Source organism: Equus asinus, chromosome 2 (genome assembly GCF_041296235.1).
Source record: "Equus asinus isolate D_3611 breed Donkey chromosome 2, EquAss-T2T_v2, whole genome shotgun sequence".
NCBI lineage: Eukaryota > Metazoa > Chordata > Mammalia > Perissodactyla > Equidae > Equus > Equus asinus.
This window is the reverse complement of record NC_091791.1, coordinates 125,194,012-125,209,808: the sequence shown is the minus strand read 5'-3', so window position 1 is coordinate 125,209,808 and position 15,797 is coordinate 125,194,012. Positions and strand designations below refer to the sequence as shown.

General features: G+C 55.7%; 1 protein-coding gene across 4 annotated transcripts in view; it reads left to right on the top strand.

Annotated features, from left to right (window-relative positions):
- Positions 1-15,797, top strand: part of LINGO1 (leucine rich repeat and Ig domain containing 1) — a 211,764-nt gene that overhangs the window by 86,049 nt on the left and 109,918 nt on the right. The window lies entirely within an intron of this gene.

The window sequence follows — 15,797 nt, the reverse complement described above, 5'->3', positions numbered from 1 at the left end:
GAGGGCTTCTGGCTTTAATTTGGCGTCGGGGGCCCAAGTGTGTCTGCTGAGTCAGCCTCACCTCCATGCACAGGAGGGAGTGGAGGGGTGTGGAGGGGGAGGTGACACTGTTAGCAGCAGCAGGTGGGATGCAGGGGGCGCTTGAGGATGGGGCTACTGGTCTTGCACCCTCATCCGGTCCTCCACCCCTGTCTGGCCTAACCCTGCCACACAGCACACAGCAGGGCTGACTGAGATGACGAGTTGGAGTTTTGCTTCTCCCCTGTCTGTGTGATCCACTCCCCTGTGTTTCTTCGTGTGTAACAGGGGGCTCCTCACAGTGCATCCTTCTGGATGTTGTAGTGTGTGGAGAAGGCCAAGTTCAGAGCCTGGCACACAGTTGGTGCTCAATAAATGTTAAAACACACATCAGTTACTTTGCCTTGTGGACTGAGTTCCGCAGGCACAGAGCCTGGGGTGAGACATGGGGTGGGACTGGTTATTGGGAAGAGTCTGCAGGACTCTGGGGAACAAAGAAGAGCAGCCCTCTGCAGCTCAGACACCCCTGCAAAGGCCAGCGCAGCCTCCCTGCCATTCTATCAAGGAGCAACTGCCTCCAGTGGATCCAATCCAGGCAGACTTCCTGGAGGAGGGTTGTTCATTCTTATGAATTTGCCATGGTTGATCGCCTCTTTTAAGTCTACAAGAAACTTTTCTCACACTTTAATTAGCTCATTAATCTTAACAACATAACCCGTGAGAGGGAGCAGTTTGTTCCCTTCCTAGAGGTGGGATGCTGAGGCTGAGAGGGTGAGGATGGACCCTAGTGGCTGAAGTAGGATTCGGCCCAGGTTCCCTCTCCAGGCCCCACAGTCTACCCATCACTGCCCACTACCCTGCACATTACCTCCCAGTTTGGAGCCTCCCAAGGGGAGGGGCATGGTTGGAGGCTACACCCTTGGTCACTACGTCCCCTGGCCAGGCCCCAGGAGCTAGAGTCTGTCCCCAGAGAAGCCATGGCATGGGGGATGGGAGCAGGAGGCTGCACTAAGTCAGTGGGGATGCGCTGTCTGGACCAGGCCATAGTCCACAGGGATGGGGCCGCTGGGTGGCTTGGGGCACACCCACCCTTCCTGTACATGACCCACTTCACTCTCCTCCATGCCTGCACGCTGAGAGCCCCTCTGATCGGAGTTTGTCCCCTCCTAGAAGCTACCCCACAGTGACTGCCCTCAGCTGCCCTCCCCAGCCCGCCACCCCTTGGGCACCCAAGCAGGCCCCCGCCCCATTTGTTTCAGCAAGTGCAAGCTCCCGGCGCTTGTCCCAGACCCTGCGGAGCTGTGGCAGTGTGGGGTGGCTGCTTCACTTCAGGAGGGCCTGGAAACAGGCAGGAGGGTGGGCAAGCGACTCTGGTGGGGGGCCCACAGATGCAGGAATCAGCAGCAGGGATGCTGTTCCGGGGCAGAGCTGGGAAGGGGCAGGTTCAAGTCCACAAGGCTGAAGCTGAAGCACACCTGGATCCAGCATCTGATGTGCATGCGATTATTTATGACTCATGGGATGGCCCCGTGGAATCTCTGGAATAGAAGAGACTGTGGTGGATCAGAGCCCGTGTGGGTCAGAGTGTCATGGGGAGCCTGCAGGGAGGCATTATAGAAGTCTGAGAGCCATGGTTACAACAGTAGCATCTGTCAGAGGGCAGGAGGAGCCGCAGGTCGCACCGGGACGCGGGCTCCCGGCTCCGCCTGCAGTCCAGGCTCTCAGCCTCGGCGGACGCCCTGCCTCAGGTGAAGCCCCATGTGGGCACCAAGGGGCGGACACCTGTCTGAGAGAACCAGGAGTTTGAGGGACACTCCAGAAGGGGCCTGGGCCCACGCAGCATGGCCCAGGAGGCCTGGAGAGAGGGTCTCGCCTGAATTGGTGGGCTTGCCCCGACCCCATCATCGCTGCCAGAGTTCTGTGGCCTGACTTTCCGAGTGCGCCAGAGACACTGACCCAAGCTGGGACCGCCCCATTTCTCACACAGGAGAATGATGGGGCTGGGTGTCAGGCCTGTGCCCTAAGGGACATCCTATTCTTGGGGACATCTTCTTCTTGGAGACTCACTTTTCAGCTTTAAAGGTCAGAGGGTATAGGCCTCAAACACTGCTTTGTGACTTTGATTTTCACCTCAGCCCAGCAGAGAAGGGAGATCCCATTGCCCTCTCCTCTGTCCCACCAGACCTCTGGTCCTGGGCATTTCTGAGGTGCTGGGGCTGGGGGGACTTAGCAGAAAAGTATAAAGAGGTCAAATTCTGAGCCAGACCATCTGGCTTCACCACTTGTGAGCTGTGTGACTTCAAGTAAGTTTCCTAATCTCTCTATGCTTCCGTTTCCTCATCTGTAAAATGGGCACAACAGTTGCTTCCTCGTAAGGATGTTAAGATTAGATGAGATGATGCACGAGAAGCCTTTCACCATGGCCTGGCATGTGGGGAGGGCCCTGTCAATGGAGCTATTCTTATCGCCAGGGTTGGTGGCTGGTTGCCGTCATGGGGGGGGGGGGTGTGTGTGGCAGAGCCAGCTCAGGCTGAAGCCAGCGGGATTTGGGTCTCTGTGCTCCAGTCCCTGTGGTTGTGGTTGGGAGGTGGCTCTGGCTTCTTTCCTGCTGCCTCCCTCTGGCTGTCAGTTCCTGAGGGCTGCCAGGCGCATCGCTGGGTGTGAGGCTGGAGGGCGCTTTCCCTGCTCTGGTGCCTGGGGCTCTTGGCCGCCAGCGTTGAGGTGGGCACAGAGGGTGAAATCTCGGAGCTGTGGGGAAATAGGGAGGCTGCTTTCACGGGGTGCAGGGAGGCAGAGATAGGGCCAGGAGGAGAGCAGAGGAGGAGAAGGAGGGGCACCTGGCTCAGGCTCGTCACACATGTGACATCACTTGTTCCTCCTACAGGAGGGGATAGTGTCAGCCTTGTTTCCACATGGGGAACAGGACCATAGAGGGAAGTCGAAGAAGAGGCAGAACTGGGATTGACCCCACCTGTGTCCTATGCCCTGGGGTCAGGGGGTGGCTGCAGGGCGCCAGGAATGGGTGGGCTCTAGCGCCAGGCTCTGGCTGTCCCGGGCAGTGGTCGTGCATGCTCCCGGATGTACGAGACTGTGCGTGTGTGGCTGTGCGCTGATGTCTGCCCCCCTCAGCAGCAAGCCTTCTGGGAAAGGAGGGCAGTGGGGCGGCTCTCCACTGCCTCCTACAGGATTGGTACCTGGGGGTGGCTTCCACATTGGAGCCTAGTGCCTGGGCTTCGCCTGTTCTCCCACACTCTTGGGAACCACTCCCCTGACTCTGTCCAGCTGCCCACCCAGCCTGCCTTCCAAGAAGGAGGGGTGCCCAGGGCTGCAAGGTGCTCTGGGATAATAAAAATAATTAGTGGCTAAGATATTGTATGCCAAGCGTGGGTAGGTGATCATTTTTCTGTTATGTCCTTTCTATTATTGAGGAAATTGCGGCCAGAGGGGGATAGTGACCTGCCCAAGGTCACACAGCTAGGCAGTTGCGGGGCAAGATTCTGACCCGAGTGGTGGGGTGGGGCTGGCAGGGCCCAGCTCTGGTTTTGCTCAGTGGGTGATCCCCTCAAGGCCCTGAGGAGCCAGGCCTGAGGGAAGCATCTGATACACATCACCTCAGCTGAACCTGCTGGCAGGTTCTTACTGTTCCCATGTTACAGATGTGGAAGCTGAGGCTCAGAAGTAGCACAGGCCACTCTGATGTCAAAGTCCTGCCTTATCCTCCTGCCCTGCTACCCCAAAGTGTCTGGTGACCCCCTTTGCCTGCTTGTCCCCTCATTGCTACATGTGGAGTAAATGTGTCCCACCCCTCCAACTCCCCACACCCCAGGCCTGATGCCTGCTTATGCAGCTGGAAGGATGGGGAGAGCCTGTCCTGGGCCAGTCCAGACACAGAAGGACAGAAGGTGGAGGACAGGGACTGGGCTCTTGTCTCAGGCAGGATGTCATGTTGAGCCCCCCACCCCCACAATGTCCTTTCTGCCACCTAAGGCAGTATGAGTAGTTGTTAAGAACTGGCTGTGGCATCTCACAGCCTGGTGTGCATCCCAGCTGTAGCACCTACCCGCTGTGTGACCTTTGACGTGTTGTTTAAACTCTCTGGGCCTCAGTTTTCTCATCTGGAAAAGGGAAAATGGTAGCAGGCCCTCTGGCAAGGCTGTTAGAGGGTTAACTGGAGGCTTTGTGCTGTGCTAGGAGTGGTGCCCAGCACACAGCAGGCACTTGGTACATTCCCGTTATAGCCGTCAGTGTCATTATTAGGCTATACAATGTTCCAGGAGGAGAGCAGGGCCCTCCCAGCTCCTGTGTGCAGCTGGAGGCCAGAGTCAAGAGGAACAGTGCTGGAGCCTGCCTCGACTTACCCCCTCTCCCTTCCCCAGGCCTCAGGCCCTGAGTCCTCCATTACCTGGGGAGGAGACATGGGTGGGGTTTTCCCCACCATTTTACGTGTTATCTATTTATACTCACCTTATTCCATCAAGTGTTTGTGAGAGCTTCCAAGCAGATGTGACACCAAGATAGATATAATCCAGGGCAGGGAAGATAAGATGGGGAAGAAGGGAAGAAAAGGATTGGGGAATATCAGAACAGGGACACACAGGGCCTGATGTTGGGCTATTTGGCCCTGTGCTTCCTGGTGGTCAGAGTGAAGAGAGAAACCTCAGTTAGGAGACTCACACTGTCCTCAGGAGCAAAGCAGTACACGGTCCCTGGGAAGGAGGAGCTTCCAGGAGACTTTTGGCGGAATGGGACATGGCAGGCTTCCCCACACTTGTCAGGTGGGATCAGAGCAGCCACTGCCCTTCTGCCTATCCATCCCCTGGCAGTCTGGACAGTGGATCTGGGGTTCACATTGCAGTGGGGGTGGGGCAGAGAACCTGAAGTCCTTGGTTGGAGCTAAGGGGCCTCTAGATGGGTTCAGTGTCATCTTGCCATTTGCACCTGGCACCTGGGCCCAGGGAGGCAGGACTTGGTGAGCGGGCACTAGAGCTGGGTCTGATCCTGCTGGGATCACCCTCATTCTCCAGTGCAGGGTTGGGCCCACCCTAGAGGTATAGTGAAAGGGCCCTCATAGACCATCTCTTTCAACCCTTTCATTTTACAGATGGAGAAACTGAGGCCCAGAGGGGTGTTTGAGTACCTATGTGTGCCAGGTGTTTTAAGGCCATCATTCACTTCATCCTTAACTGTGTCCTCTGGTGTGCATGAGGAAACCAAAGCTCAGAGAGGTTGAGTAACTTGCCTAGGGCCACACAGCTGGAAGGCTGAGGAGCCAGGAGATGTGTGATGCTCTCTCACCTCAAGGTCCAGGCTGGCCAAGATGGGGCTGCATCTGTCCAGCCATTCCTGCACCCCACAGGAGCCCATGATCTGGGGAATGGGTGTCAGATGCCTGATCTGGGTCAGGCGGGCTGGCCAGTTCCAGGCAGGAAGACCCTCTCCCTGCACGAGGCTGATGCTGGGGCACAGGGCAAGGATTGCCTGGACAGGACGTGTGGGGTGGGCCCTGGGCCACAGCCCCTGATGGTTGTGCCTCCCTCAGCTCCCCAGCCCCTCAGCTCTGGATTCTCCTGTCCTGTGGGCTTGCACACCTGCAGGGCAGGGCTGAGGCCAGCTCTGCCCACTCTGCTCCTCTCCTCAAGAACTCTCAGTGTCTCCCCATTGCCTGAACACTGGCTGTGGCTCCCTGTGCCTGGCCTTCTGGCTTTCGGCCTTGAGCCTAGCTCAGTCCTTGGGGTTCCCCTGCACCCCCTATCATAGCCCAACTCTGCAGCTGCTCGCTGGTCAGGGTATGCCAGCCTCACCCCCCCCCCCCCCCCCCGCCCCCCTACTGGCCCCTGAGCTGCTCAAAGGCAGGACGGAGTCTTCCTTGCCTCCCTCCCAGCGCCGCCTGGGCTCCTGGGGCAGTGAGGGCTCCATAAAGCCTTGCAGAGAAGGAGGGTTAAAGCAGACAGACTTTCAACAATCATAGGGGATGGACTGTCTAGTTTGCAGAAGCTTGCATATACTAGGCTATGTCCAGACCTCAGAACAGCCCCATGAAATAGGACACCAATAGCTTACCAACAGCAAACCCAGCTAACGCTTCTACAGTGCCTGCTGCACGCCAGGCGCTGTTCCAGGAATTTCACAAATCCTTATTTATTTAATCTTCACCACAACCCATGAAGCTGTTTCTACAGAAGAAGAAACTGACACAGACAGGTTAAGTAACTTGCCCAAGGTAACACAGCCTGTAAGTGGCCACCTGGGGATTTGAACCCAAGCAGTCTGAATTCAACAGAAAGGGAAGGGGCCCACCATTCATTATGCTTCCTTTACATTCCAAGCATTGGGCACATGCTATCTCCTTGGCTCCTTTTGAAGGCAGGCAAGGGGGTAGTGTGACACCCATATTACAGATGAAGAAATGGGCTCAGACAGGATGAGGCCTGCCCGAGGTCACACAGCTGGGAGGAAGTGGACAACATGGGGTTCCCATTAGCTCCATCTGATCCCCAAGCTAGAGCTGGAGCTGCCCCTCGAGACCCCTCCCTGGCAGTTGGGAGGTGGGCAGAGTGAGGCGGGGAGAGCCCTCTTCCAGGTGTGGCCCTCATCCAGGGCCCAGCCTACAGCGAGGCCTTGGTCTCTGGCTGGCCCAGGGACTGGGCAGGCTCTGGGAGCGACTCAGGCAGGCTCCAGTGTAGCCCACCTGCCCTGAGCTGGGGGGCACGTGGCGTGGCTGTGATAAATGGCCATGGCAGGCTGAGTACTAACCACATAGCCTGGGGGGCAGGAGAGGCGGCTGTCTGAAATGCCTGCCCCAAGGCCGCGTCTGTCCCCACTGGCCCAGTTGGATGAGCAGGGGAGGGGCACCCAGGGGCCATCTCTACCGGCAGTTGGTTGGGGAGAGGGCCCAGCCTGAGGGAGGAGACAGCCCTGACCTGGGAGTCCTCCCTGAAGAAGCTTAGTTTGAGGTACATCCCCCTTTCCCCCATTTGTACATCTTCTTTGGAGAAATGGCTGTTGAAATCCCATGCCCGTTTTCTGATTGGATTATTTGATTTTTGGTGTTGAATTGTAACAATTCTTTATATATCCTGGATATTAACCCCTTATCAGATATATGTTTGCAAATATTTTCTCCTGTTCCCTAGGATGCCTTTTCCTCTGTTATTTCCTTTGCTCTGCAGAAGTTTGTAAGTTTGATGTAGTCCCATTTATCTCTTTTTGCTTTTTTTTGGGAGGAAGATTAGCTCTATGCTAACTACTGCCAATCCTCCTCTTTTTGCTGAGGAAGACTGGCCCTGAGCTAACATCCATGCCCATCTTCCTCTACATTATATGTGGGACACCTACCACAGCATGGCTTTTGCCAAGCGGTGCCATGTCCGCACCTGGGATTCGAACCTGCAAACCCTGGGCCACTGAGAAGCGGAATGTATGAACTTAACTGCTGCGCCACACTGGGCCGGCTCTCTTTTTGCTTTTGTTGCATGTGCTCTTGGTGTCACATCTAAGAGCACTGCCAATCCAATGTCATGAAGCTTTTCCCCTATGTTTTCTTCTAGGAGTTTTATAGTTTCAGGTCTTATGTTTAGATCTTTAATCCATTTGGAGTTCATTTTTGTGTGTGGTGTAAGACAAGGGTCCACCTTCATTCTTTTGCATGTGGACATCCAGCAGCTGAACAGAGGTTGTAGCAACAGCAAGCTCATTCTTTCCTGTGCCAAGTCTGTACATCCAGGTCCCCTGAGAACAGGACCCATGTCCTTCCTTCCTGGGGGCTGGCTGTTGCCGTGGCCCAGAGTCCTTCCTCCTCTGCTCTGTGGCAGCTGCTGCAGCCGGGCCAGGCAGGGCGGGGCTGCTGCCAAGGCAGGGGACCGCAGCCCCAGTGGGTGGTGTGAACCACTGCAGGGATGCAGGCTTCTGCCCTCCCCATCCCCAGGGTGACTGGGGCCTCTGAGTGGATTCAGGAGCTCCGTGATGGATTCAGGAGCTCCGTGATGGGGTAGACATGGTGCCCAGTGTCAGTCCACTCCGGAGGACTTGGGCAGGACCAATGGCCTGAAGAATTGGACACTGGTCTGTGGGAGGAAGGTCACCTTTGGTGCACTTCAGGGCTCTGGCCTCATCCTGCCCCAATCTTCTGCCACTTAGATGAAGGTGCAGTGCCCCTCCTCTGCCAGCGAGAGGCGGTTCGCAGTTTGGGTGCTCAGCCACGGGAGGCTCTGGGCTAAAACCCACCAAACCAAATAGAATTTTAGATTTGGAAAGATGAAGTTCTGCACTTGAGCCCAAAAGTCAGTAGCCAGGGGATAGGCACAGGAGCCAGGCCGGGGCAGCGGCTCCCACATAAGCCCCGCGGTGTGTGCTGGAGCCCGCGGGCACACCTGTCTCTGAAGCCCACAGGGACATGTTCAGGAATTTTGCCAGCCACTTCTTCTGCACAGGCGTCCCAGATGCCTGGCTTTCCCAGGCCCAGCAGAGACAGGCTCCATCTCTGACCGGGCTGCTCATGGAGCCGGGGGGAGGGGGGATTGGCGGGGGTTAACAGGCTCTGCCATTAGGTTTCTGTGGGACCCAGGAAGGCCTTTTCCCCTCCCTGGGCCTCAGTTTCTCCATCTGTAACATGGCGATTGTTTCCTTCTCACGGGAGAATTCTGAGAGTTAAACAAGATGGTGGATATGAATCCCTCTGTGCGGAGCCAGTCGTGCCATTACTCCTAGCTCTCCGGCTGGGGTTGCCCCGCGCCCTCTCAAGCCCGCGTGGGACAGGCCAGAGCAGGCCGCCCGAGCACCGCGTCCGGCCGTGCACGTGCATGCGCCTGCGGCCGGGGGCAGGGGATCGCCCTCCCCCAGCTCCTGCTCTGCGGGGCGGGCGCGGCCGGGCGCGGGCTTGTGCCCACTATATATAGCGTGCCGACGGCACGGCAGCTATTTCTGTGTTCTTCCTCCTACTGAGGCAAGGGGCGGGGCGAGAAAGTAGTCCATCTAAAAATATAAGCCGGGGAAGCAGCCGCGCGCCGAGCCCCGCCCCGAGCTGTCGCGTTCTTCGTCGCCCCCGGCCCGCTTACCTCGCGCCGCCCCGGTGCGTTTGGAACCTTCGGGACGCCGCCTCCTCCCGCTCCGGGCCGCCTGCCTCTCGTGCCTGCGGGTGGGTGCGGTGGGCCTGGGGCCGTCCCGCCCCATTTCGCGGGTGAAGAAACTGAGGCCTGCAGAGGGCTGGCTTCAGCCCCAGGCTCGTGGCGCGCCCGCCTGCGCCTCGGTGCCCCGCTGGCGGGCGGTGGGGGCCGGAGGACGGCGGCCGGCCGGTGCGTGGGGAGCGCTCGGGAGGCGGCCGCGGGGGCGCCGTGTCAGTGCGCACGTCCTCGCCGTCGCCCGCTCGCGAGTCCTCTTCTCCCGGGGCCCGCAGTCCTGGGCCCCATTTCCGGCGGCTCTGCTCCGTCCTGGGTAGCTTAAAAAATGTCTTTTCCCCCCGGGAGCTTCCTGAGGGCAAGGGTGGTCCTTATCGGGTCTGCACCCCGTGCCCGGCGTCAGATCCCCTGCCTACCACAGCGGACAGTGGATGGCAGGCGTTGTATTTAAATTCGCTGAGGAAGGTGGGACAGGTCTAAGGGTGATCCAGCACCTGCCTCAGGCCAGGCCCCGCTATATGGACATGATGCGGTGGGTGGGGTGTTGCAGTCCTCGTTTTAGCACTGGGAACCTGGAACTCAGAGAGGCTAAGCCATGGTTCCTGTGTCACACAGCTGGGCTGGTGGAGCTGAAACAGGCTGCCCGACTCCCCTGGGCTCCCAAGTCTCCAGGTTGTAGAGCCTCTCACCTGCCCGTCTCTCCCTCTGGGCGCTGCGGGAGCCTCCAGGGGACGTGGGAAGGCTCAGCCCCGGAATTCCCCTTCCTGGTGCTGTACGTTGCCTGTCTCTGAATCCTGCCCTGTGAGGGGTCCCAGGCTTCCGAGGCCCCCTGGAGTGACAGTGTCCCCTCGGGGGTGGCGGACACCTGCTGGGAGCCTGTGTGATAGTTGGGTGTGAAAACGTCAGCCCACACGAAAGTGGAGAGACTGTTGAACCCCACGCTCCCTTCGTCGAGCATCAGCTCACGACCAGACTCGTTTCCTCTATACCCACCCACTCCAGCCACCACTGGGGTGTGTTGACACCGTATAATTTTATCCATAAATGTTTCAGTGTATGTCTCTAAAAGGTAAGGACCCTTTAAAACACAAAACTGTGATGCCATTACCACTCTTAACAATCAAATGTTCCCTGGCACTCGGTGTTTATTACCTGCCTTACTCTTCAAAATAGCCCTGAGATAGGAGTTAGCACTGCCATGTCACAGATGAGGAAACTTGAGGCCCAGAGTGGTTTGGTCCCTGGCCTCAGGTCACCACAGCTGGTAAGAGGCCAAGAGCTGGGCCAGCTGACTACAAAGCCGGTGCTCGTTCCTCTTCCCTCTGCCAGGCAAGGCCCAAGTCTGCTGTTCCCAAAGGGTCGCCGGGTCCTGTGGCCCCAGTGGGGCTCCGGGCATTGTTTTGTTGGGGAGTGTCTAGTTCCCCGGCCCCCTGGCCACGCTGGAGTCCAGCCAGAGGCTCAGCTCCGTGTGCTCAGAGAGCAGGCTGCAGGGGTGTTCGGCGCACACCAGGGCCAGGAGTGAGCTGGCTCCTCGGCCAGCACTGAGCTTTACGGGGCGTTAACAAGCCGTTTAAAAAGTGCTGACCACACACTTTGCCGTTCCTGTTTAAGATGTACTAAAAAATAAGCACCTTTTCAGGGAGGAAACTGCAGCGTGTTGGGGTAAAATACGTTCATGGTGTCACCCACACACGTGTCACCCTCCAGGTGCTGATGGGGGGAGCAGCAGGCACCCAGCTTCACCCTCCCTGGGTGGCCTTGGAGGGTGGCAGGTACATGGTGAGCAGGTGCATTTGTCAGCATCTGCTGGGGGCTGTGCAGGGGGAGGAGGAAGGGCGTCTGAAGTTTTGAGGGGTCTTAGATGTCAGGGTAGGGAGGAGTGGGGGACATGGGCGGAGGGCGGAGGGAGTTGCCTGCTCCAGGCTGCCATTTTGCATGTGGGGAAGCTGAGGCCCAGAGGGAGGAAAGGCCCAGGGCACACATCCCCCGAACCCAAGGGGGACACTGTCCCCACAGGGGGTATTCTTGTATCTTTCCTCCTCGTACCCCCTCAAAAGAGACATTCTCAGGACCTGGGGCAGGCCCGGACTCTGCACTGGGTCACTGTAACCTTAGGTACATCCTGCCTCTCTCTGGGGCCACATCTGTAAAACGGGGAGAGTAATGATGGCCAGATGGGGTGAGGGGAGTAGAGAGTTCCCCTTACTTCCTCTTCGAAAGGCCCTCAGCAGACATGGTTGGCACAGTCTCCTGGAGAGCACCCTGGGCTGCGGCTCCCTCCTGCCTCCTCCCTCTCTTCTTTCTTTCCTTCCACGAATATTTCATAAGCACTTACCATGAGCCAAGCACTGTGATTGGCAGTGGGATACAGCAGTGAATAAATAAAAAATACAAATAAACAAACCAGCAGGAATAAAGTCTCTGTATGTGCTGTGCATATACCACCAAGGGGCGGATATGTGGTGCTGTGAGAGGGTTTAAGAGGGGATTGGCCAGATCAGGGAGGTCAAGGAGGGCTTCCCTGGGGAGATGACACCTGGGGCCAAGTGCGGCAAGATGAATGGGTGAGCTGAGAGGGTGGGAGGTGGTAGCTGGAGGGATGGGAGCTGCAGACAGAGGAAATAGCGTGTGCAAAGGCCCTGTGGTAGAAACTCAAAGGGATGAGGAAAGGCTAATGTTACTGGGGTGGAGCAAGCTCAGGGAGGGGTAGCAGGAGGTGTGGCTGAAAGGGGTTAGGCCAGGCCTCTGTGAGGGCCAGGAAGGGCTTTAAGCTGGGATGGGGAGGGTTATATATTTAGACCTGTGGTATGGACAGCTTTCTGGCTGTTACGTGGGAAAATGGCCTGAAGTTGAGTCAAGAGTGGACTGGGGAGGTGGTTGGGGGTGAATGTGAACATCCAGGTGGGAGGGGCCAGTGGCTTGGACCAGGGTGATGATCAGGGTGTCTAGTGGCTGTCTGCTCTCCCTCATTATGCCCCCTGGGCCTGCTGCCCCAGGAAAGTCCCTGCTGGGGTCTGGGAGGGACAGTACCCTGGGACTCATCATTGGGTGGGAGTGAGGGGATGAAGGCTTCCTTCTCCAGGAGGCTGGAGGCCATGCTGAGGCCAGGCATGGGAGAGGGGCATGGTGTGGGTGCTCCCTCCTGGAAATGCAGCTCAAGAGGCAGCTGGGTGTGAGAGGGTGCGCGAGTGCACTGAGGGTGTGACGTCTGCCTTGTCTGCACTCTGAGATCTAACCCAGGGAGGAGTGGGTGCCCAAAAGGGGAAGGGAGTGAGAGGAAAAAAAATAGCTCGCTTTACTTAATTATGACTGATTGTGACAGCTTGCATCTTTAGTCTGAAAAGTATCTATGGGGTAAGGACTGCTTTTCTCAATCGGGATAATTATGTTAATTAAAATGCTTTCTTTATAGCAGTTTTGATTAATAAAAACAGTTCCACTGCTCTCTTTAAACACTCTAACCTTCTGTTGCACAGGGAAGGAGGCCCTTTCTCAGCAATTTATGGTTTTTCAAGCAGATTCCAAGAGGCGACCTGCTGCTGGGGTGGCCTGGTGGCAGTCCCTTTGCTCACACACATGTGGGGACGGATGCAGAGAGAGAGGGCAGGCGAGCGGACCTGGTGGGTGGCTGGACTGGCCATCAGGGGCCGGGATGGGATGGGGCGTCGTGCTGCTGAGTCTGCTGGAGAATAAAAATACCACTTATTTTTCTAATTGCTGTTTATTTCCTCTGGAAAACATGGGGATAATTAACGAGCTCCAATTAAGAAAAATTACATGTAGGGGAAAGAGGTGCCCGGGCCAGGAGTGGTTCTACAGCTGAGGATGCCCCCCCACCCTAGCCTTGGGGGGCAAGTAGGGGAAGTGGGGGAAGGGGTGGTGTGATGCGGGTGAGGAGTGCTGGTGGGGCGTGCTTGGTAAAATGGAGGTGGTTGTTGATGTGCAGGGATGAGAGATGGAGTGAGGGAGGGGCAGAAGGAGGGAGGCGGGGCGGGGCGGTGGGCTGACACTGTCTCCCACTCCTAGGGAAGCTGAGCTGGAAGGAAGGAGAGCTGAGGCCTTGATGGCGGAAATCTGAGTTCTGGGTCTGGCTCCCCCACTGACACGCTGTGTGACTCTGAGCACAGCCTCACTGTCTCTCAGCCTGGACTCTTCATCTCCGTAAGGGTCAGAGATCTCAAATGGTGGCTCAGAGGCAGAATCTGCCCCATAGAGGCATGCGTATGTGTGTGTATGTGTGAGTGTGTTTGTGTGTGTGTGTACATGTGTGATGGTGTGAGTGTGTGTGAGCAAATGTTTGTGTGAGAGTACATGCATGTGTATGAGTGTGTATGACTGTGAGTGTGTTTGTATGCGTGTAAATGTATATGAGAATGTAAGTGTGTGTGTGAGTGTGCAAGTATGAGTGCGTGCGTACATGCATGTGTATGAGTGTGTGTATGTGACTGAGTGTGTTTGTATGCGTGTAAATGTATATGAGAATGTGTGTGAGTGTGTGAGTGTGCAAGTATGAGTGCGTGCGTACATGCATGTGTATGAGTGTGTGTATGTGACTGAGTGTGTTTGTATGCGTGTAAATGTATATGAGAATGTGTGTGTGTGTGAGTGTGTGTGTGTGAGTGTGCAAGTATGAGTGCGTGCGTACATGCATGTGTATGAGTGTGTATGACTGTGAGTGTGTTTGTATGCGTGTAAATGTATATGAGAATGTAAGTGTGTGTGTGAGTGTGCAAGTATGAGTGCGTGCGTACATGCATGTGTATGAGTGTGTGTATGTGACTGAGTGTGTTTGTATGCGTGTAAATGTATATGAGAATGTGTGTGTGTGTGAGTGTGTGAGTGTGAGTGTGCAAGTATGAGTGCGTGCGTACATGCATGTGTATGAGTGTGTGTGTGACTGAGTGTGTTTGTATGCGTGTAAATGTATATGAGAATGTGTGTGTGTGTGAGTGTGCAAGTATGAGTGCGTGCGTACATGCATGTGTATGAGTGTGTGTATGTGACTGAGTGTTTGTATGCGTGTAAATGTATATGAGAATGTAAGTGTGTGTGTGAGTGTGTGAGTGTGCAAGTATGAGTGCGTGCATACATGCATGTGTATGAGTGTGTGTATGTGACTGAGTGTTTGTATGCGTGTAAATGTATATGAGAATGTAAGTGTGTGTGTGTGTGAGTGTGCAAGTATGAGTGCGTGCGTACATGCATGTGTATGAGTGTGTGTATGTGACTGTGTTTGTATGCGTGTAAATGTATATGAGAATGTAAGTGTGTGTGTGAGTGTGCAAGTATGAGTGCGTGCGTACATGCATGTGTATGAGTGTGTGTATGTGACTGAGTGTTTGTATGCGTGTAAATGTATATGAGAATGTAAGTGTGTATGTGTGAGTGTGTGAGTGTGCAAGTATGAGTGCGTGCATACATGCATGTGTATGAGTGTGTGTATGTGACTGAGTGTTTGTATGCGTGTAAATGTATATGAGAATGTAAGTGTGTGTGTGTGTGAGTGTGCAAGTATGAGTGCGTGCGTACATGCATATGTATGAGTGTGTGTATGACTGTGAGTGTGTTTGTATGCGTGTAAATGTATATGAGAATGTAAGTGTGTGTGTGAGTGTGTGAGTGTGCAAGTATGAGTGCGTGCGTACATGCATGTGTATGAGTGTGTGTATGTGACTGAGTGTGTTTGTATGCGTGTAAATGTATATGAGAATGTAAGTGTGTGAGTGTGTGAGTGTGCAAGTATGAGTGCGTGCGTACATGCATGTGTATGAGTGTGTGTATGTGACTGAGTGTGTTCGTGAGTATTCAGGTGTATAAGTGTGTATGTGAGAACATGTGCTGTGTGTATGTGTGCGTGTGAGAATATGAGTGCAGTGAGAATAAGCGTGAGTGTGCGGATACATGGATGTGTGTGAGAGAGTATGTATATTTCAGCCACAGAAGGTGGTTAAAATCTCAGCCCATAGATTTTGGAAAGATTGGGAGGTTTCCCATCAAGATCAGGCTTTCTGGCATCTCTTGAGAAGTCAGAAGCCCAGAACCCCACACCCATGGGAGCCCCGGTGGAGTCGGTGGTGGCTGCTCCCCTCGCCTCTCCTCGACCGCCCCTCCCCACTGTCATCACAGCCTGACTTGGGAGGTGTCTGAGTTTTCAACGCTGGCCTCAGAGAGGACTGATGCCATTCTGGCGCCATGTGGCTCTGTGGTCAGCTGAGGCCCACCCGGGAGGGGTGGTGGGGATGGTCTTGTGTAGAGAAGGGTGTTTATGCTCCAAAGAAAAGGGAGGACATCTCAGCTGGTCACCACCCTGTTATCCTGAAAGGACTGCTTGCAGATAGCATCTCAGAGCCCCGAGTGGAAATGTCCCTGAGGCTGGGAGGAGACTTTGTGGGGTTCTACTCTACGTTCACACCCACCATCCCAGTCCTGGGGGCTGCTCAGCCCTGGGTCATGGCCCCAACTGCCCAGCAAAGCTGGGCTGACTGTCTCACGGAGGAGGTGAGCAGAGGGTTGGAGGAGATGCCCCCTGCCAGAGGCCCTGGCACGGGAGAGTGGCCTGCCCATCCCCCTCCCTGAAGTCCAGCTCTCTGCTGGATCCCCCTCCCCAGGTCCTTGTTGGTGTGCCGCCCTGCTGGCCATTTACTGGAGACTTTGACTCCTGTTCTG